The sequence below is a fragment of the Drosophila ficusphila genome, unplaced genomic scaffold (assembly GCF_018152265.1).
Source record: "Drosophila ficusphila isolate 14025-0441.05 unplaced genomic scaffold, ASM1815226v1 contig_657, whole genome shotgun sequence".
Classification (NCBI taxonomy): Eukaryota; Metazoa; Arthropoda; class Insecta; order Diptera; family Drosophilidae; genus Drosophila; species Drosophila ficusphila.
This window is the reverse complement of record NW_025064589.1, coordinates 16,125-40,507: the sequence shown is the minus strand read 5'-3', so window position 1 is coordinate 40,507 and position 24,383 is coordinate 16,125. Positions and strand designations below refer to the sequence as shown.

The 24,383-nt window shown below is 38.9% G+C and overlaps 3 non-coding genes and 1 pseudogene across 3 annotated transcripts; all 4 read right to left on the bottom strand.

The window, feature by feature from the left end:
- Positions 1-2,814: 2,814 nt before the first annotated feature.
- On the bottom strand, positions 2,815-12,158 carry LOC122320625 (annotated as a pseudogene).
- A 437-nt stretch (positions 12,159-12,595) lies between these two features.
- LOC122320629 lies at positions 12,596-12,775 on the bottom strand. Its single transcript, XR_006245740.1, has one exon. It is a non-coding gene; the product is annotated as a 5.8S ribosomal RNA (ribosomal RNA).
- Positions 12,776-13,376: 601 nt separating this feature from the next.
- Positions 13,377-15,371, bottom strand: LOC122320615. The gene has a single exon (XR_006245732.1). It is a non-coding gene; the product is annotated as a small subunit ribosomal RNA (ribosomal RNA).
- Positions 15,372-20,109: 4,738 nt separating this feature from the next.
- Positions 20,110-24,071, bottom strand: LOC122320621. Its single transcript, XR_006245738.1, has one exon. It is a non-coding gene; the product is annotated as a large subunit ribosomal RNA (ribosomal RNA).
- Positions 24,072-24,383: the final 312 nt, after the last annotated feature.

Sequence of the window (24,383 nt, the reverse complement as noted above, 5' to 3'; positions counted from 1 at the left end):
CTTTTTCTCAATTTACTTAAGAGTTTATAGGTATATTTCATACTTTTTTATATACATATGTTATATTTCTTAATATAATTGATATTTATGCTGATTTTCATATGTATATGGTTAATTTATTAATATTATTGACAAAATCATATGCATATCATATGTTTTGAACAATACTTGGGTCGGCAACCACTGCCTACCTATAATAGTTTTTGAACACCCTATCTAGATATCGGGTGTTTTCAGTACTAGATGAGCCCACACTGTGGCTTTCTCTTAATTTACTTAAGAGTTTATAGGTATATTTCATACTTTTTTATATACATATGATATATTTCTTAATATAATTGATATTTATGCTGATTTTCATATGTATATGATTAATTTATTAATATTATTGACAAAATCATATGCATATCATATGTTTTAAACAATACTTGAGTCGGCAACCACTTATAGGTAGGTTTATAGGTATATTTCATACTTTTTTATATACATATGATATATATTTCTTCATATAATTGATATTCATACTGATTTTCATATGTATATGGTAAATTTATTTATATTATTGATATCATATATATATATATATATATATCGGATATCATAATTTCATATATTTTGAAGAATACTTTGATCGGCAAAACTGCCTTGCCTACCTATAATGATTTTTAATGGAAAAAAAGTGTTTAGTGTGAGCACCAGCCGCGTTGGTTTAATTTAATTTTATCCCAGTAGCAATTCTTCGGGACAGTAGGAATTTGATTAATTTATTGATGAACATTACTAATTGATTAACAAGGCATTGAACTACACTTTAAAAGTTACAGTTACTCCCGCCATTCAATTGTGTATTTTAAAAAATCTTTTGTTAGTCAGGGTGACTTATATCGTAATAATAAATTAATTACCTATTTTAATAATATTATATCATAGTATAATATTATATGAACGATTCCGCAAATAATATGTATTATTTATAGATATATTAAATATAGGTTTTTTTTTTTTATTCATTACCGGTCACCAATCATCTATATGGCTATACATTCATTAACTATTATTATTAATGTGACGAGACTCTTGGTTACCGTAAAGAGGTTTATATATAGTTATCTCAAACATTACTTTGTTTCTTTTACTTTGACATGATCTTATATGCGTCACTAATAATATGACGGGACATTTGGCTACCGTAAAAGTGGATTCATAGTTAATCTCAAACATTACTTTGTTTCTTTTACTTTGACATGATCTTATATGCGTCACTAATAATATGACGGAATATTTGGCTACGGTAAAAGTGGATTCATAGTTAATCTCAAACATTACTTTGTTTCTTTTACTTTGACATGATCTTATATGCGTCACTAATAATATGACGGGACATTTGGCTACCGTAAAAGTGGATTCATAGTTAATCTCAAACATTACTTTGTTTCTTTTACTTTGACATGATCTTATATGCGTCACTAATAATATGACGGAACATTTGGCTACCGTAAAAGTGGATTCATAGTTAATCTCAAACATTACTTTGTTTCTTTTACTTTGACATGATCTTATATGCGTCACTAATAATATGACGGAACATTTGGCTACCGTAAAAGTGGATTCATAGTTAATCTCAAACATTACTTTGTTTCTTTTACTTTGACATGATCTTATATGCGTCACTAATAATATGACGGGACATTTGGCTACCGTAAAAGTGGATTCATAGTTAATCTCAAACATTACTTTGTTTCTTTTACTTTGACATGATCTTATATGCGTCACTAATAATATGACGGAATATTTGGCTACGGTAAAAGTGGATTCATAGTTAATCTCAAACATTACTTTGTTTCTTTTACTTTGACATGATCTTATATGCGTCACTAATAATATGACGGGACATTTGGCTACCGTAAAAGTGGATTCATAGTTAATCTCAAACATTACTTTGTTTCTTTTACTTTGACATGATCTTATATGCGTCACTAATAATATGACGGGACATTTGGCTACCGTAAAAGTGGATTCATAGTTAATCTCAAACATTACTTTGTTTCTTTTACTTTGACATGATCTTATATGCGTCACTAATAATATGACGGAACATTTGGCTACCGTAAAAGTGGATTCATAGTTAATCTCAAACATTACTTTGTTTCTTTTACTTTGACATGATCTTATATGCGTCACTAATAATATGACGGAACATTTGGCTACCGTAAAAGTGGATTCATAGTTAATCTCAAACATTACTTTGTTTCTTTTACTTTGACATGATCTTATATGCGTCACTAATAATATGACGGAACATTTGGCTACCTAAAAGTGGATTCATAGTTAATCTCAAACATTACTTTGTTTCTTTTACTTTGACATGATCTTATATGCGTCACTAATAATATGACGGAACATTTGGCTACCGTAAAAGTGGATTCATAGTTAATCTCAAACATTACTTTGTTTCTTTTACTTTGACATGATCTTATATGCGTCACTAATAATATGACGGAACATTTGGCTACCGTAAAAGTGGATTCATAGTTAATCTCAAACATTACTTTGTTTCTTTTACTTTGACATGATCTTATATGCGTCACTAATAATATGACGGAACATTTGGCTACCGTAAAAGTGGATTCATAGTTAATCTCAAACATTACTTTGTTTCTTTTACTTTGACATGATCTTATATGCGTCACTAATAATATGACGAGTACTTTTTGGCTACCTTTTTCTTTGGATTCCCCAAAAATCCAAAATTATAATTATCAAAATAAATTTAATAATTATAATATTCTTTCCATTTCGTTATTTTATTAAATATCGAATCATCAAGCAAAGGATAAGCTTCAGTGGATCGCAGTATGGCAGCTGCTCAACCACTTACAACACCTTGCCTGTTACAAAAGTCGTTTACAATTGATTCTAGGCTTTGTCATTGTATTAAATAATGTTTTTATATGTAACTAGCGCGGCATCAGGTGATCGAAGATCCTCCCAATTTACTATGTTACAAATTACATTGGCATCACATCCATTGTCGTTTATAAAATGAATTATAAACTTTAAATGGTTTAGAAGCCATACAATGCAAATTGCCCCTTATTTATCATTGCAGTCCAGCACGGATACGACCTTAGAGGCGTTCAGGCATAATCCAACGGACGTAGCGTCATACCACTGTTCGCTCGAACAAGTATTGTGCCATTGGTCCGTACCTGCGGTTCCTCTCGTACTACGCAGGAATGCTGTCGCAACAACGTTTTGTCATTAGTAGGGTAAAACTAACCTGTCTCACGACGGTCTAAACCCAGCTCACGTTCCCTTGCATGGGTGAACAATCCAACGCTTGGTGAATTTTGCTTCACAATGATAGGAAGAGCCGACATCGAAGGATCAAAAAGCGACGTCGCTATGAACGCTTGGCCGCCACAAGCCAGTTATCCCTATGGTAACTTTTCTGACACCTCTTGTTAAAAACTCTTTAAACCAAAAGGATCGATAGGCCGAGCTTTTGCTGTCCCTGTGTGTACTGAACACCGAGATCAAGTCAGCATTTGCCCTTTTGCTCTATGTGTGGTTTCTGTCCGCACTGAGCTGGCCTTGGGACACCTCCGTTATTATTTGAGAGATGTACCGCCCCAGTCAAACTCCCTACCTGGCAATGTCCTTGAATTGGATCATACCTGAGTAATTGGAGTTATACCAAATTTTCAAATCAAAAATACATAAATGCATCGTTTTATTAAAGAATTTGTTTGCGATTATATAACAAACTCGTGATACTTTGATCAAGAAGCTTGCATCAAAACCCAATACCATAAGATATAATAAATATATCCGTATAATGGCTAGGAAATGATACACGTTCCATTTAATCAAGTAAGTAAGGAAACAATAAGAGTAGTGGTATTTCATTGGCGATATCAAACCGAAGCCTAATATCTCCCACTTATTCTACACCTCTTATGTCTCCTTACACTGCCAGATTAGAGTCAAGCTCAAAAGGGTCTTCTTTCCCCGCTAATTATTCCAAGCCCGTTCCCTTGGCTGTGGTTTCGCTAGATAGTAGATAGGGACAGGTGGTGTGGATCGGATCCCTCCGAGTTTTATTTAACGTGGCGTGTTCCACATTGAAGGGAGTACAGCCACGACACTCTTATATACCCATGTATATAGTGCATGTGTCTAGATTAAGCGCCAGACCAACGCCCCAAAATAGAAGCTACAGCTATGTACGTAGCAACTATCCCGGTAGCAATTCGAGTGTGTGCTTGTCGGGCAAACACTCCCCCTTGCTGAGGAGCGAGATCTATCTAAAATCTCTTCTGATCTTAGGGTCACAGCACCCGAGTCGTATATACGCAACTCTTCGTCGAACTTGAAAGTTCTACCCGCGATATAGGTATCAACCACAGCCACCACGATACTCCCACAAGGGGGCCGACCTCAATGAGCAGCCTTGGAAGGCACTGCTCAACCCGTGGTACCGAAATGCAGGGTTCGGTGGACCCTCCCTTTTGGCTCCGACAAGCCCGGATAGAGTGCCCATGCCATATTAGTCGCCTCCTACGACAAGCAATGGTGGGCTGTGGCAGTATTCTTCTCCGCTAACCACACGGCGTGAGCAAAAAAGGAACTATGAGTTCCTCCCTCTCCTGGTGAAAACTTCCTCAGCAAACTCCTTCAGCCTCCGAGTCCTGTCCTCGTCCTCCAGAATCCGTCCAAATGTCCAGGTTTCGCCAACGCGCTGCACACCAAGTCCATTGAGGTCGCGCAAATCTGCATAGTGGGGGCAAGCACAAAGGATGTGCTCCCAATCCTCGTTAGGATCGCCACATGAGCATGCGGCGGTATCGCTAAGAGCTCTGCTATGCAGAAATGCGTTCAACGACCCGTGCCCTGTAAGCAGGAATCCCATGCGCATCGAAAACCCAAAATTGGGATTTCGATGGACGAGGCTGACATTGGGGATGAAATTGTGGGTCACCCGTCCTGGGGAGTCCACATCATCCCATCTGTCCTGCCAATCACGCAATAGACACTCGTCAATCCGCTCCATTCTCTGCTTCCAGCTTAGACCTGAAAGGTCTTCGCCGTAGAGCCAGTCGTATTCCTCCAACGGGTATCCACGCTTCAGCTTGAACTTAACAGCAATTTTCATTGCTGCTAAGTCAAGCGGGGGAGCTCCAGCAAGAACCTGCAGTGCCAGGGAAGACACTGTTCGGCATACCGGAAGACTTCCTAGTAGGATCAGCCTTTGGCAGGCAATAAGTCGCCTCCTGGCCACTATTTGCCTCGTCGTACTGACATACCATACCGAGGCACCAAAGAGCACACAGGGTGCTAAGAGTCCGGCATATATGGTCCGCTTGGCTCGAGGACTGAGGCCCCAGTCGGCTCGAAGCACACGCGCCAATGCTCCAACAACTCCCGTGATCCGCATTCTGAGCGAGGTGATGTGCACCATGAAGCTCATGCGCTCACTGACTTTGATGCCAAGGTACCGGCAGCTGCGGACATACGGCAAGCTTGCTCCCGCAAATCTTACCAATGGCGTACGCGCCATGTTGCCCTTCAGCAGCATAACCACCGTCTTGCTGGTGGAAACGGTTACACCAATTTCTGCTCCCCACGTTTCAACAATGGACATTAGTTGCGCTCCTTTTTCTTCAAGCGCGAGTCGGGAGTTTCCCTCGATGAGAAGAAGCAGGTCATCCGCGTACGCGCTGAGTGCGCAGTACGGCTCAAGGCGCTGTAGCAGTACATCCATCAGTAGATCCCAAATAAATGGGCCACTGATTGACCCCTGCGGGCAACCTCTAGTGACTGGTACGTCCACGGTACCAACACTGCTTCGGATCACTGCTCTTCGGCCGGAGAAGAAGCTTCGCCACAAGCTCATTTCCCGGCATCCCAACTCGGCCAATCGGCGCAGTGCAGCGCACCATTCGACGTTGTCGAAAGCTCCTTTGAAGTCCACGAAAAGTCCAAGCACGTATCGCGCCGTGCTGGCGGCGACACTGCTCTTTACGTGTCTCCAAGCTTCCTCCACACATCGTCCTCGGCGAAATCCAAACTGCCATCTGCAGCCTTCCGGAAGAACTTCTCTAACGCGATTCACCATGATTCCCTCAAGCACCTTGCCGAAAACGGGCAGCAGACAGATTCCCCTGTACGAGGATGGCTCGCACTTGTCCTTGTCGGGTCCCTTGAGTAGCGCCACTACGCGTGGACACTTCCACTCGCTGGGAAAGTACCCCGACCGGATACACCGGGAAAATAGCCTCGTGAGGTATTGAGGTATGGCGCGCCAGACCGCCTTGCAGATCGTGCCGTTGATGCCGTCCATGCCAGGCGAGCGTCTGCTCTTCAACCTGGCGACACAAGCGTCAACCTCGAATTCATCGAGCGCCGGTGGGACTGTCTCCGCGTAGGCAATCGGTGCATCTGACTCCGCAACTGGGAAAAAGTTACGGAGGAGCACTCGCGCACAGTCACCCCAATCGGTGACCAGCTCGCCGTTTACGCGAAGACACCCAATCTCCGAGCGTTTGTTACGACCGCGGCAAATCTTGTAGACGCGCCCCCATGGATCGTCTGCGTTCTCTCCCACGAAGTTTCTCCAGCTGTCCTCCTTCGCCTTCAGAATGAGCTTCTTGTAGCCGGCTGAGGCGATCCTCAGTTCGACCACAAGCAGCTCAGTCCTTTCGACGTCGCCCCGTCGGCGGGCGTCCTGGAGCCTGCGCCGAAGTCTTCTGACTTCGCGGCGCGCAGAGCTGAGGTCGGCGGTCCACCAACGTGCTCTCCTCCTAGGCGATCTCGGCGTCTTCCTACCCAGCGCAAGGTCGCACGCCTCGTGCACCACTTGCCGCAGGGCAGAAACTTGCTGGTCCAACGGCGATTCAGAGAAGTCTTCCGAAAGTCCGGCTGCCCGGCTCACCAATTCCTCTTCGAACAATCGCCAGCGAGCAGTGGAGAAGTTCCAGGACGGCACAGGAGCTATGCTCTCAACTGCGCGCGTGGTAGTTGGTGTGGCAACAACAGTAATCCTGTTGTGATCACTTAACTCCCACTCGCCCACTCTCCACTCATATGTGGCCCACATAGATGCTGCTTCGTTGGCGATCGTCACGTCGATATCACTGCGGGCTCTGCCGCTATCGAACGTGAACACCTCACTGTGCTGGTTAAGAGCGACGACTCCTTTCTCCAGCATCCACTCAGACAGCAGTTCACCCCGGGTGCGGTTAGCTTGCCCCTCGGTCTGCCGAGAGAGTTTGCTAAACCACATGGGGGATACTGCATTCGCATCAAGTCCCATGATGCACGGCGTTCTGCTGGCCTGCAGCAGGACCGCATCCATGTATCTGAGATACGGGTCTAGGTCGGCGTCGAATTGGCAATATACGGAGCAAAGGAAGATTGAGCCAAAACTCCCTTTAACGCTCACGCATACGCCGTGGTCGGTGGTGAGGGGCTCCACTGGCATACAGATGACATCCTGGTGATCCACTAGGATGGCTGCCTTCCCTCGCCGATCGGCGAAGATCCTCATTCCTTCAGGCAGCACATCCATCCTCCCGACGTCTGGATATGGCTCCTGCAAAAGTGCGAACAGAAATCCTGATTCCCTCAATCGGACTCCGAGCTCGACCGTCGCAGCTCGGCCTCGGCCACAGTTTGCCTGGATGATGCTAAACATTAGTGTCTAGCATTCACCCTCGCCAGCACAGCCGCATACACTGGGCAGCTTGGGGACAACATATTGTGTCCCGAGGCATACCCCTTGAAGCGGCAGTTCCGGCAGTCCACCGGGTTCGTGCAACTCCGCGCACTGTGGCCGTTCTGTCCGCACTGGCGGCACACGTTCTCCTTGTACCGGCACTGGGCGACCTTGTGGTCGAATCCGACGCACCTGTGGCAGGCGTACGTGCGCACCAAGGCTCGGCAGTTATACGCGAACCAGCCGATGTACGCCTTTGCACCATCCAGCACCTCAAGGGCCACGGCGTTGACATCGAGCGTCACATTGACTGTGGCGCCGTCAGCCGCAGACCATGGCTTCTCGAGATGTACCGCCTTTTCAAAGGAGGCCACATCCATTACTTCCGCGAAGTTGTTCCTGTAGAGGTCCTTCATAAAGTCAGCTGGCTTCGTCGCAGTGTCGACGTTGCTAACGACCACCTTGGGTCGCTGCGCCGGGCTCTGCTTGATCTCCAGGCCAACTTCTGCAAACTTCTTGTTTGCGACAACCTTGCGAATTTCGCCTGATGAGGGGGTGCGGATGATGGCACCGCCACGCGCAAGCCCTCTCACCTCATGCAGACGTACGCCAAGCGAAGGGGCGATCTCCCTGCGCACCTTTTCTGCAACCTCTTTTCCGCTCACTGTCGGGTCCTTGCTCACCACAACGGCGGACCACGTCTCGCGTGGCTTCCGCGGGGCAGGCACCGGAGCAGCTTGAGGCGCTGGCAGGCTGGGATATGCGGCTGCATACCCAGCAGGTGGCATGGGGACCACAGCCTGCGCCATGACGGACTTCGGGGGCGGCGGCGGCGGCATTCGCTGCTGGTCGCGGAGAGCCTCCAAGGCTGCATTCCGCGCCGAGAGCGCAAGCACCAGGCCCTCATACCTGTTCAGGCACCGCATCATGGCGCAGGCCTGCTTGGTCGATAAATTCGACGCAACAACCTCTTCCAAGAATCCGTCCTTGATCTTGGCCAGCTCGGCCACCGTACCATGGACGGACGCGACGACGGGAGGGGAGACGGGGACAGGGGGGGCAGCTGCGGCTCCACCAGAATCCCTGGCGACAGCGGGGGCAGCAGCGGGGGCAGCGGCAGGGGCAGCAGCGGGGGCAGCAGCAGGGGAAGCAGCGGGAGCAGCAGCAGGGGAAGCAGCGGGAGCAGCAGCGGAGGCGGCAGCGGGGGAAGCAGCGGAAAGGGCAGCGACGCCAGCGGCAGCGGCAGAGGCTGAGGCCAACGCCACCTCGAGAGAGGAGAATGGGCTCTCCTCCAACACACCTACCGGCGCCGGCAGAGGCTCGTTGACGTCAAGCGCCAACAGCTTCGGCTGCGTCGGTTTCGGCACCGCGCTCGTCGTCGCCTTCCCTCTCTTTCCGCGCCGACGCCTCGCCGTACTCGCAGCACTACTGGGCCGACTGCTGGCCCGACTGCTCGCCGACAGCTCGCTCTCAGAGAGCGCGCCCTCCATTGGGAGTAGGGGAGAATAAGCTGTGCTCTACTCACCCACACACACAAGCTGCAGCGGAAAATTTCCAACACGTGCTGTTGTTTGCAAACTTTCACACGATGTTTTCGCGAGGAAAACCGCACTTTTCCGACCGGAAAATTACACGATTTTAATCGCTAGGCGAATCCGCGAATTTTAAGCTAAAAATTAGCAATTAATTCGCACGGAATCAAAAGTTATTCACAAGTTAATGGAGCACGTCGAAAACACACGTCCGTCGTTAATCCATTCATGCGCGTCACTAATTAGATGACGAGGCATTTGGCTACCTTAAGAGAGTCATAGTTACTCCCGCCGTTGACCCGCGCTTACTTGAATTTCTTCACTTTGACATTCAGAGCACTGGGCAGAAATCACATTGTGTCAACACCCGCTAGGGCCATCACAATGCTTTGTTTTAATTAGACAGTCGGATTCCCCAAGTCCGTGCCAGTTCTGAATTGATTGTTAATTGATAATCGTTATAATTAATAAGAACTAATCGGTTTGAGCCAATTAGTATTCTTAAAAATTTTAGCAAGAAAGTTCCACAATTGGCTACGTAACTAAACTATCCGGGGAACAAGTAACCACCATAAATGATAGACACTCTATTTACCCAGAACGAGCACATAAACCATGTTATTGTTTCCCAATCAAGCCCGACTATCTCAATCTTCAGAGCCAATCCTTATCCCGAAGTTACGGATCTAATTTGCCGACTTCCCTTACCTACATTATTCTATCGACTAGAGACTCTTCACCTTGGAGACCAGCTGCGGATATTGGTACGGCCTGTTGAGAAGTTTGCGTGTCCCCACCATAAATTTTCAAGGTCCGAGGAGAAAATATCGACACAACAGTATATGTCATGCTCTTCTAGCCCATCTACCATATCTCTCTGCGAAAGACTTCCATGGTAGTACGGCTATAAAACAGAAAAGAAAACTCTTCCGATATCTCTCGACGGCTTCTTTATGGTCGTTCCTGTTGCCAGGATGAGCACGAGGCCCATATTTAATAACAAACGGATACTCAACAGGTTACGGAATTGGAACCGTATTCCCTTTCGTTCAAAATTATTCAAGTATATTATTTTTGGCTTGTATATATATTTATTTAGTCATTAGTTTTTTACTTGAAAATTTTCGGCTTTCGCCTTGAACTTAGGACCGACTAACTCGTGATCAACCACTGTTCACACGAAACCCTTCTCCACTTCAGTCCTCCAAGGTCTCATTCGATTATTTGCTACTACCACCAAGATCTGTACCAATGGCAGCTCCATGCAGGCTTACGCCAAACACTTCTACGCATACCATTGTACCTTCCTACTCACTAAAGTTTCAAAATTTATATTACAAGTAATATAAATCATCTACTTTAGCGGTAATGTATAGGTATACAACTTAAGCGCCATCCATTTTAAGGGCTAGTTGCTTCGGCAGGTGAGTTGTTACACACTCCTTAGCGGATTTCGACTTCCATGATCACCGTCCTGCTGTTTTAAGCAACCAACGCCTTTCATGGTATCTGCATGAGTTGTTAATTTGGGCACCGTAACATTACGTTTGGTTCATCCCACAGCGCCAGTTCTGCTTACCAAAAGTGGCCCACTGGGCACATTATATCATAACCTTAAACTTCATATCAAGAAAGTTAAGGTTCTTACCCATTTAAAGTTTGAGAATAGGTTAAGATCGTTTCGACCCTAAGGCCTCTAATCATTCGCTTTACCAGATAAGATTATTTTATATAATATTAAAATGCACCAGCTATCCTGAGGGAAACTTCGGAAGGAACCAGCTACTAGATGGTTCGATTGGTCTTTCGCCCCTATACTCAATTCTGACAATCGATTTGCACGTCAGAACTGTTTCGGTCTTCCATCAGGGTTTCCCCTGACTTCAACCTGATCAAGTATAGTTCACCATCTTTCGGGTCACAGCATATATGCTCAAGGTACGTTCCAGTTAGAGGCATAAATAATATAAATATCATTATACATAACTATATAGAACGCCCCGGGATTGTGTTAATTAACTATAAATAGTTAAAAAACTAATCCCATTATTAGTCAAGTTAATTACGCTATTAGGTTTATATCCCAATAACTTGCACATATGTTAGACTCCTTGGTCCGTGTTTCAAGACGGGTCCCGAAGGTATCCTGAATCTTTCGCATTGTTAATCATACAAGTGCATATAATAAACACAAAAATCATTGATAATTATGCCATTATATAATTCCGAAAAATTAACGCACTGTAATCATATAAATCTATCAGCACTTTATCAAATTAATGACATTTATTTTGTGTTAAAACGCAAGCATTTTAATTTAAATAAACTATAAGCCATATTTTATGATAAATTTTGTATGCTAATAGATTACAATGTCCTTATATGGAAAAAATGCACACTATTATCATAATATTGTTTAAATATTACAATTTTAATGATGAATTTTCCATAATGGATATTCAGGTTCATCGGGCTTAACCTCTAAGCAGTTTCACGTACTATTTAACTCTCTATTCAGAGTTCTTTTCAACTTTCCCTCACGGTACTTGTTTACTATCGGTCTCATGGTTATATTTAGTTTTAGATGGAGTTTACCACCCACTTAGTGCTGCACTATCAAGCAACACGACTCTTTGGAAACATCATCTAGTAATCATTAACGTTATACGGGCCTGGCACCCTCTATGGGTAAATGGCCTCATTTAAGAAGGACTTAAATCGTTAATTTCTCATACTAGAATATTGACGCTCCATACACTGCATCTCACATTTGCCATATAGACAAAGTGACTTAGTGCTGAACTGATTTCTTTTCGCTCGCCGCTACTAAGAAAATCCTAGTTAGTTTCTTTTCCTCCCCTAATTAATATGCTTAAATTCAGGGGGTAGTCCCATATGAGTTGAGGTTGTATATAACATTTTTTTTTCAATATATTCTTTACATTTATATAATGGAGAAACATTTAATGAATTCGTATAAAAATTTTTTTCGTTAATTAGTTTTAATTTAGTTATGAGTTTTAAACGAATTTAACGAAGAACAATAACATTTACAAAAGATTTCAATTTTACTAAATCATTAATAAGAGACAATTCTAGATGAAAAATATTTCAAACATTTTTTATGCTAGACATTCCTCAGTATTATATGATTGAAAATGAAAATATTTTTCTTCGTTTTTCACAATCAAATTATTTATAATGTGAGATAATGTTTTCCATAGATATTTTAATATTATGAATAAAAATAATAATTATATTTAATTAAAATTTTTATCCAATAATATACCATATGCTTAGAAATTTGATTACCAAATTTCTAAACAACTTAATTAGCATAGTCTTACAACCCTCAACCATATGTAGTCCAAGCAGCACTAAAAAATTAATTAAAGTACCATAACAGCATGGACTGCGATATGCGTTCAAAATGTCGATGTTCATGTGTCCTGCAGTTCACACGATGACGCACAGTTTGCTGCGTTCTTCATCGACCCATGAGCCGAGTGATCCACCGCTTAGAGTTTTTATATTTATTATTTCAATTTGTCAAATATGAATTTATTGAAAGAAATTAAAAATACACCATTTTACTGGCATATATCAATTCCTTCAATAAATCTTTTTTTTTATACCTAAAACGAAATGCTGCGAAATGTCTTAGTTTTATATAAACAATATTATACCATTTATTACTTGGATAATTTACAATTTCATATAATTTTAATGTGATATAATATTGCGTTTTTTATATAAAACATTAACCTGAAGTAAACCAGGTACAACATTCAACATTTTAGGTTGTTGCATTAGCCAATGTATGCCCATAACTATGATGAACAATACATATTCGCAACGCGTGTATATTATGGTCCATATACACGCAAGTTTCATATTATAATATATAAACATAAATTTGTGAATATATTATAATACAATTTAATTTGCTTGATTATTATTCTTGTTTGCTTGATTTTATTTATAAAAAAATTTAATCCAAATTTTCATTGAACTTCTTTTTTTTATAAATATATAATTGTTTGGCAATTTTATCTTGTTATATTATAAAAATATATTTTATAATTAAAACAAGTTATTGTTGTTTACGGTAAAGATATTATATACAATAATGATCCTTCCGCAGGTTCACCTACGGAAACCTTGTTACGACTTTTACTTCCTCTAAATAATCAAGTTCGGTCAACTTTTGCGAAACAACCGTAACACGCAAGGCGTCACAGTGATCACGTCCGGAGACCTCACTAAATAATTCAATCGGTAGTAGCGACGGGCGGTGTGTACAAAGGGCAGGGACGTAATCAATGCGAGTTAATGACTCACACTTACTGGGAATTCCAAGTTCATGTGAACAGTTTCAGTTCACAATCCCAAGCATGAAAGTGGTTCAGCGGTTTACCCGGACCTCTCGGTCTAGGAAATACACGTTGATACTTTCATTGTAGCGCGTGCAGCCCAGGACATCTAAGGGCATCACAGACCTGTTATTGCTCAATCTCATTATTGCTAGACGCAATTTGTCCATTTAAGAAGCTAGTGTCCTTATAATGGGACAAACCAACAGGTACGGCTCCACTTACATAAACACATTCAAACACAATAAACATTTTACTGCCCACCATGAATGAAGGCTATATAAGCTTCAACACCATAATCCTGAAGATATCTATTTAATATATTTGAGTCTCGTTCGTTATCGGAATTAACCAGACAAATCACTCCACGAACTAAGAACGGCCATGCACCACCACCCATAGATTCGAGAAAGAGCTATCAATCTGTCTTACACACTTATGTTCGGACCTGGTAAGTTTTCCCGTGTTGAGTCAAATTAAGCCGCAGGCTCCACTCCTGGTGGTGCCCTTCCGTCAATTCCTTTAAGTTTCAGCTTTGCAACCATACTTCCCCCGGAGCCCAAAAGCTTTGGTTTCCCGGGAAGCGACTGAGAGAGCCATAAAAGTAGCTACACCCAATTGCTAGCTGGCATCGTTTATGGTTAGAACTAGGGCGGTATCTGATCGCCTTCGAACCTCTAACTTTCGTTCTTGATTAATGAAAACATCTTTGGCAAATGCTTTCGCTTAAGTTAGTCTTACGACGGTCCAAGAATTTCACCTCTCGCGTCGTAATACTAATGCCCCCAAACTGCTTCTATTAATCATTACCTCTTGATCTGAAAACCAATGAAAGCAGAACAGAGGTCTTATTTCATTATCCCATGCACAGAATATTCAGGCATTTGAAGCCTGCTTTAAGCACTCTAATTTGTTCAAAGTAATTGTGCCGGCCCACAATAACACTCGTTTAAGAGCACTAATGCAGGTTTTTAAATAGGAGGAACATATGAAAAAATACAAGTACTTAATCACATATAAGAACTCCACCGGTAATACGCTTACATACATAAAGGTATAGTACTAACCACAAATGTAAGTTGTACTACCCGTATGAAGCACAAGTTCAACTACGAACGTTTTAACCGCAACAACTTTAATATACGCTATTGGAGCTGGAATTACCGCGGCTGCTGGCACCAGACTTGCCCTCCAATTGGTCCTTGTTAAAGGATTTAAAGTGTACTCATTCCAATTACAGGGCCTCGGATATGAGTCCTGTATTGTTATTTTTCGTCACTACCTCCCCGAGCTGGGAGTGGGTAATTTACGCGCCTGCTGCCTTCCTTAGATGTGGTAGCCGTTTCTCAGGCTCCCTCTCCGGAATCGAACCCTGATTCCCCGTTACCCGTTGCAACCATGGTAGTCCTAGATACTACCATCAAAAGTTGATAGGGCAGACATTTGAAAGATCTGTCGTCGGTACATGACCATACGATCTGCATGTTATCTAGAGTTCAACCAATATAACGATCTTGCGATCGCTTGGTTTTAGCCTAATAAAAGCACATGTCCCATAAAGGTTCATGTTTTAATTGCATGTATTAGCTCTAGAATTACCACAGTTATCCAAGTAACTGTTAACGATCTAAGGAACCATAACTGATATAATGAGCCTTTTGCGGTTTCACTTTTAATTCGTGTGTACTTAGACATGCATGGCTTAATCTTTGAGACAAGCATATAACTACTGGCAGGATCAACCAGAATAATGTTTTTCTTTACATATTTCATTCATATTTTCGAATAGAAATAATGCAATATAAATATTATAGATCTATTATTTTAATATTCTATTTTTTGAATTTGATTACGGCCAAAACTTGTATAGCATTCGTAATCCTTCTTTTATGTTTTGTTTTATACTTGTTTCGCCACTAATATAACAAGTTTTAGATGTTATAAGAATTATTCATTACATCATATATATAAATATACGTATGTATGTATAATTTTATAACATAATTTTTATTTAATATATATTTGCTACTATAATTTTATTATATGTACAATATTTTATTCTAAAATATCATTTTATTTCAACATACATAATTATTTATGTATCCACACATTTGCAATTTTTGTTTAATCAATATAAATATTGAATTAAATCATTTGTATTTTGATGTTAAATTTAAAATTTAACATTTTTCCATATAACTCTCGAATGATATATAATATAAAACCGAGCGCATATGAAAAATAAGTATTTATTTAATAATAATATTATTAAAAAATATTATTATTTTATTTGAACTCACTATACCGGCAAACGATATAGTGCGTCCGATTTTAAGGCAGGTACTAATTTAATATACATTATATTAGCCTGCCACCAAAAATTAACGATAATAATTGGAAACCAATTGTTATTATATATATACATATATAACCTTGGCGCACGTTTCAACGTTATTATCTTGAGTTTTAATAATATTAGTCCGCTCAGCCAAGTCTCGTATTCAAAAAGAATAAAGAAACAAATTTATACGGATAATATTATAATATATATTGTCAACATTGACTAAATCATATTATATACATAGATTTATATCAATTCTAGATGGACATCCACTGACCATCCTATAGTAGTTTTTTGCATCGATGTCTTGAAATCGGGCATTTTCAATTGGGCTTGCCACCCACCCTACAGTTATTCTCCTATAATAACTTAAGAGAATATTGAATTCAGTACTTTTTATATACATATGAATTACTTCTTCATATAATTTATATTTATGCTGATTTTCATATGTATATGGTAAATTTATTTATATTATTGACAAAATCATATGCATATCATATGTTTTGAACAATACTTGGGTCGGCAACCACTGCCTACCTATAATAGTTTTTGAACACCCTATCTAGATATCGGGTGTTTTCTGTACTAGATGAGCCCACACTGTGGCTTTCTCTTAATTTACTTAAGAGTTTATAGGTATATTTCATACTTTTTTATATACATATGATATATTTCTTAATATAATTGATATTTATGCTGATTTTCATATGTATATGGTTAATTTATTAATATTATTGACAAAATCATATGCATATCATATGTTTTGAACAATACTTGGGTCGGCAACCACTGCCTACCTATAATAGTTTTTGAACACCCTATCTAGATATCGGGTGTTTTCTGTACTAGATGAGCCCACACTGTGGCTTTCTCTTAATTTACTTAAGAGTTTATAGGTATATTTCATACTTTTTTATATACATATGATATATTTCTTAATATAATTGATATTTATGTTGATTTTCATATGTATATGGTTAATTTATTAATATTATTGACAAAATCATATGCATATCATATGTTTTGAACAATACTTGGGTCGGCAACCACTGCCTACCTATAATAGTTTTTGAACACCCTATCTAGATATCGGGTGTTTTCAGTACTAGATGAGCCCACACTGTGGCTTTTTCTCAATTTACTTAAGAGTTTATAGGTATATTTCATACTTTTTTATATACATATGTTATATTTCTTAATATAATTGATATTTATGCTGATTTTCATATGTATATGGTTAATTTATTAATATTATTGACAAAATCATATGCATATCATATGTTTTGAACAATACTTGGGTCGGCAACCACTGCCTACCTATAATAGTTTTTGAACACCCTATCTAGATATCGGGTGTTTTCAGTACTAGATGAGCCCACACTGTGGCTTTTTCTCAATTTACTTAAGAGTTTATAGGTATATTTCATACTTTTTTATATACATATGATATATTTCTTAATATAATTGATATTTATGCTGATTTTCATATGTATATGATTAATTTATTAATATTATTGACAAAATCATATGCATATCATATGTTTTAAACAATACTTGAGTCGGCAACCACTTATAGGTAGGTTTATAGGTATATTTCATACTTTTTTATATACATATGATATATATTTCTTCATATAATTGATATTCATACTGATTTTCATATGTATATGGTAAATTTATTTATATTATTGATATCATATATATATATATATATATATCGGATATCATAATTTCATATATTTTGAAGAATACTTTGATCGGCAAAACTGCCTTGCCTACCTATAATGATTTTTAATGGAAAAAAAGTGTTTAGTGTGAGCACCAGCCGCGTTGGTTTAATTTAATTTTATCCCAGTAGCAATTCTTCGGGACAGTAGGAATTTGATTAATTTATTGATGAACATTACTAATTGATTAACAAGGCATTGAACTACACTTTAAAAGTTACAGTTACTCCCGCCATTCAATTGTGTATTTTAAAAAATCTTTTGTTAGTCAGGGTGACTTATATCGTAATAATAAATTAATTACCTATTTTAATAATATTATATCATAGTATAATATTATATGAACGATTCCGCAAATAATATGTATTATTTATAGATATATTAAATATAGGTTTTTTTTTTATTCATTACCGGTCACCAATCATCTATATGGCTATACATTCATTAACTATTATTATTAATGTGACGAGACTCTTGGTTACCGTAAAGAGGTTTATATATAGTTATCTCAAACATTACTTTGTTTCTTTTACTTTGACATGATCTTATATGCGTCACTAATAATATGACGGGACATTTGGCTACCGTAAAAGTGGATTCATAGTTAATCTCAAACATTACTTTGTTTCTTTTACTTTGACATGATCTTATATGCGTCACTAATAATATGACGGAATATTTGGCTACGGTAAAAGTGGATTCATAGTTAATCTCAAACATTACTTTGTTTCTTTTACTTTGACATGATCTTATATGCGTCACTAATAATATGACGGGACATTTGGCTACCGTAAAAGTGGATTCATAGTTAATCTCAAACATTACTTTGTTTCTTTTACTTTGACATGATCTTATATGCGTCACTAATAATATGACGGAACATTTGGCTACCGTAAAAGTGGATTCATAGTTAATCTCAAACATTACTTTGTTTCTTTTACTTTGACATGATCTTATATGCGTCACTAATAATATGACGGAACATTTGGCTACGGTAAAAGTGGATTCATAGTTAATCTCAAACATTACTTTGTTTCTTTTACTTTGACATGATCTTATATGCGTCACTAATAATATGACGGGACATTTGGCTACCGTAAAAGTGGATTCATAGTTAATCTCAAACATTACTTTGTTTCTTTTACTTTGACATGATCTTATATGCGTCACTAATAATATGACGGAATATTTGGCTACGGTAAAAGTGGATTCATAGTTAATCTCAAACATTACTTTGTTTCTTTTACTTTGACATGATCTTATATGCGTCACTAATAATATGACGGGACATTTGGCTACCGTAAAAGTGGATTCATAGTTAATCTCAAACATTACTTTGTTTCTTTTACTTTGACATGATCTTATATGCGTCACTAATAATATGACGGGACATTTGGCTACCGTAAAAGTGGATTCATAGTTAATCTCAAACATTACTTTGTTTCTTTTACTTTGACATGATCTTATATGCGTCACTAATAATATGACGGAACATTTGGCTACCGTAAAAGTGGATTCATAGTTAATCTCAAACATTACTTTGTTTCTTTTACTTTGACATGATCTTATATGCGTCACTAATAATATGACGGAACATTTGGCTACCGTAAAAGTGGATTCATAGTTAATCTCAAACATTACTTTGTTTCTTTTACTTTGACATGATCTTATATGCGTCACTAATAATATGACGGAACATTTGGCTACCGTAAAAGTGGATTCATAGTTAATCTCAAACATTACTTTGTTTCTTTTACTTTGACATGATCTTATATGCGTCACTAATAATATGACGGAACATTTGGCTACCGTAAAAGTGGATTCATAGTTAATCTCAAACATTACTTTGTTTCTTTTACTTTGACATGATCTTATATGCGTCACTAATAATATGACGGAATATTTGGCTACGGTAAAAGTGGATTCATAGTTAATCTCAAACATTACTTTGTTTCTTTTACTTTGACATGATCTTATATGCGTCACTAATAATATGACGGGACATTTGGCTACCGTAAAAGTGGATTCATAGTTAATCTCAAACATTACTTTGTTTCTTTTACTTTGACATGATCTTATATGCGTCACTAATAATATGACGGAACATTTGGCTACCGTAAAAGTGGATTCATAGTTAATCTCAAACATTACTTTGTTTCTTTTACTTTGACATGATCTTATATGCGTCACTAATAATATGACGGAACATTTGGCTACCGTAAAAGTGGATTCATAGTTAATCTCAAACATTACTTTGTTTCTTTTACTTTGACATGATCTTATATGCGTCACTAATAATATGACGAGTACTTTTTGGCTACCTTTTTCTTTGGATTCCCCAAAAATCCAAAATTATAATTATCAAAATAAATTTAATAATTATAATATTCTTTCCATTTCGTTATTTTATTAAATATCGAATCATCAAGCAAAGGATAAGCTTCAGTGGATCGCAGTATGGCAGCTGCTCAACCACTTACAACACCTTGCCTGTTACAAAAGTCGTTTACAATTGATTCTAGGCTTTGTCATTGTATTAAATAATGTTTTTATATGTAACTAGCGCGGCATCAGGTGATCGAAGATCCTCCCAATTTACTATGTTACAAATTACATTGGCATCACATCCATTGTCGTTTATAAAATGAATTATAAACTTTAAATGGTTTAGAAGCCATACAATGCAAATTGCCCCTTATTTATCATTGCAGTCCAGCACGGATACGACCTTAGAGGCGTTCAGGCATAATCCAACGGACGTAGCGTCATACCACTGTTCGCTCGAACAAGTATTGTGCCATTGGTCCGTACCTGCGGTTCCTCTCGTACTACGCAGGAATGCTGTCGCAACAACGTTTTGTCATTAGTAGGGTAAAACTAACCTGTCTCACGACGGTCTAAACCCAGCTCACGTTCCCTTGCATGGGTGAACAATCCAACGCTTGGTGAATTTTGCTTCACAATGATAGGAAGAGCCGACATCGAAGGATCAAAAAGCGACGTCGCTATGAACGCTTGGCCGCCACAAGCCAGTTATCCCTATGGTAACTTTTCTGACACCTCTTGTTAAAAACTCTTTAAACCAAAAGGATCGATAGGCCGAGCTTTTGCTGTCCCTGTGTGTACTGAACACCGAGATCAAGTCAGCATTTGCCCTTTTGCTCTATGTGTGGTTTCTGTCCGCACTGAGCTGGCCTTGGGACACCTCCGTTATTATTTGAGAGATGTACCGCCCCAGTCAAACTCCCTACCTGGCAATGTCCTTGAATTGGATCATACCTGAGTAATTGGAGTTATACCAAATTTTCAAATCAAAAATACATAAATGCATCGTTTTATTAAAGAATTTGTTTGCGATTATATAACAAACTCGTGATACTTTGATCAAGAAGCTTGCATCAAAACCCAATACCATAAGATATAATAAATATATCCGTATAATGGCTAGGAAATGATACACGTTCCATTTAATCAAGTAAGTAAGGAAACAATAAGAGTAGTGGTATTTCATTGGCGATATCAAACCGAAGCCTAATATCTCCCACTTATTCTACACCTCTTATGTCTCCTTACACTGCCAGATTAGAGTCAAGCTCAAAAGGGTCTTCTTTCCCCGCTAATTATTCCAAGCCCGTTCCCTTGGCTGTGGTTTCGCTAGATAGTAGATAGGGACAGTAGGAATCTCGTTAATCCATTCATGCGCGTCACTAATTAGATGACGAGGCATTTGGCTACCTTAAGAGAGTCATAGTTACTCCCGCCGTTGACCCGCGCTTACTTGAATTTCTTCACTTTGACATTCAGAGCACTGGGCAGAAATCACATTGTGTCAACACCCGCTAGGGCCATCACAATGCTTTGTTTTAATTAGACAGTCGGATTCCCCAAGTCCGTGCCAGTTCTGAATTGATTGTTAATTGATAATCGTTATAATTAATAAGAACTAATCGGTTTGAGCCAATTAGTATTCTTAAAAATTTTAGCAAGAAAGTTCCACAATTGGCTACGTAACTAAACTATCCGGGGAACAAGTAACCACCATAAATGATAGACACTCTATTTACCCAGAACGAGCACATAAACCATGTTATTGTTTCCCAATCAAGCCCGACTATCTCAATCTTCAGAGCCAATCCTTATCCCGAAGTTTCGGATCTAATTTGCCGACTTCCCTTACCTACATTATTCTATCGACTAGAGACTCTTCACCTTGGAGACCAGCTGCGGATATTGGTACGGCCTGTTGAGAAGTTTGCGTGTCCCCACCATAAATTTTCAAGGTCCGAGGAGAAAATATCGACACAACAGTATATGTCATGCTCTTCTAGCCCATCTACCATATCTCTCTGCGAAAGACTTCCATGGTAGTACGGCTATAAAACAGAAAAGAAAACTCTTCCGATATCTCTCGACGGCTTCTTTATGGTCGTTCCTGTTGCCAGGATGAGCACGAGGCCCATATTTAATAACAAACGGATACTCAACAGGTTACGGAATTGGAACCGTATTCCCTTTCGTTCAAAATTATTCAAGTATATTATTTTTGGCTTGTATATATATTTATTTAGTCATTAGTTTTTTACTTGAAAATTTTCGGCTTTCGCCTTGAACTTAGGACCGACTAACTCGTGATCAACCACTGTTCACACGAAACCCTTCTCCACTTCAGTCCTCCAAGGTCTCATTCGATTATTTGCTACTACCACCAAGATCTGTACCAATGGCAGCTCCATGCAGGCTTACGCCAAACACTTCTACGCATACCATTGTACCTTCCTACTCACTAAAGTTTCAAAATTTATATTACAAGTAATATAAATCATCTACTTTAGCGGTAATGTATAGGTATACAACTTAAGCGCCATCCATTTTAAGGGCTAGTTGCTTCGGCAGGTGAGTTGTTACACACTCCTTAGCGGATTTCGACTTCCATGATCACCGTCCTGCTGTTTTAAGCAACCAACGCCTTTCATGGTATCTGCATGAGTTGTTAATTTGGGCACCGTAACATTACGTTTGGTTCATCCCACAGCGCCAGTTCTGCTTACCAAAAGTGGCCCACTGGGCACATTATATCATAACCTTAAACTTCATATCAAGAAAGTTAAGGTTCTTACCCATTTAAAGTTTGAGAATAGGTTAAGATCGTTTCGACCCTAAGGCCTCTAATCATTCGCTTTACCAGATAAGATTATTTTATATAATATTAAAATGCACCAGCTATCCTGAGGGAAACTTCGGAAGGAACCAGCTACTAGATGGTTCGATTGGTCTTTCGCCCCTATACTCAATTCTGACAATCGATTTGCACGTCAGAACTGTTTCGGTCTTCCATCAGGGTTTCCCCTGACTTCAACCTGATCAAGTATAGTTCACCATCTTTCGGGTCACAGCATATATGCTCAAGGTACGTTCCAGTTAGAGGCATAAATAATATAAATATCATTATACATAACTATATAGAACGCCCCGGGATTGTGTTAATTAACTATAAATAGTTAAAAAACTAATCCCATTATTAGTCAAGTTAATTACGCTATTAGGTTTATATCCCAATAACTTGCACATATGTTAGACTCCTTGGTCCGTGTTTCAAGACGGGTCCCGAAGGTATCCTGAATCTTTCGCATTGTTAATCATACAAGTGCATATAATAAACACAAAAATCATTGATAATTATGCCATTATATAATTCCGAAAAATTAACGCACTGTAATCATATAAATCTATCAGCACTTTATCAAATTAATGACATTTATTTTGTGTTAAAACGCAAGCATTTTAATTTAAATAAACTATAAGCCATATTTTATGATAAATTTTGTATGCTAATAGATTACAATGTCCTTATATGGAAAAAATGCACACTATTATCATAATATTGTTTAAATATTACAATTTTAATGATGAATTTTCCATAATGGATATTCAGGTTCATCGGGCTTAACCTCTAAGCAGTTTCACGTACTATTTAACTCTCTATTCAGAGTTCTTTTCAACTTTCCCTCACGGTACTTGTTTACTATCGGTCTCATGGTTATATTTAGTTTTAGATGGAGTTTACCACCCACTTAGTGCTGCACTATCAAGCAACACGACTCTTTGGAAACATCATCTAGTAATCATTAACGTTATACGGGCCTGGCACCCTCTATGGGTAAATGGCCTCATTTAAGAAGGACTTAAATCGTTAATTTCTCATACTAGAATATTGACGCTCCATACACTGCATCTCACATTTGCCATATAGACAAAGTGACTTAGTGCTGAACTGATTTCTTTTCGCTCGCCGCTACTAAGAAAATCCTAGTTAGTTTCTTTTCCTCCCCTAATTAATATGCTTAAATTCAGGGGGTAGTCCCATATGAGTTGAGGTTGTATATAACATTTTTTTTTCAATATATTCTTTACATTTATATAATGGAGAAACATTTAATGAATTCGTATAAAAATTTTTTTCGTTAATTAGTTTTAATTTAGTTATGAGTTTTAAACGAATTTAACGAAGAACAATAACATTTACAAAAGATTTCAATTTTACTAAATCATTAATAAGAGACAATTCTAGATGAAAAATATTTCAAACATTTTTTATGCTAGACATTCCTCAGTATTATATGATTGAAAATGAAAATATTTTTCTTCGTTTTTCACAATCAAATTATTTATAATGTGAGATAATGTTTTCCA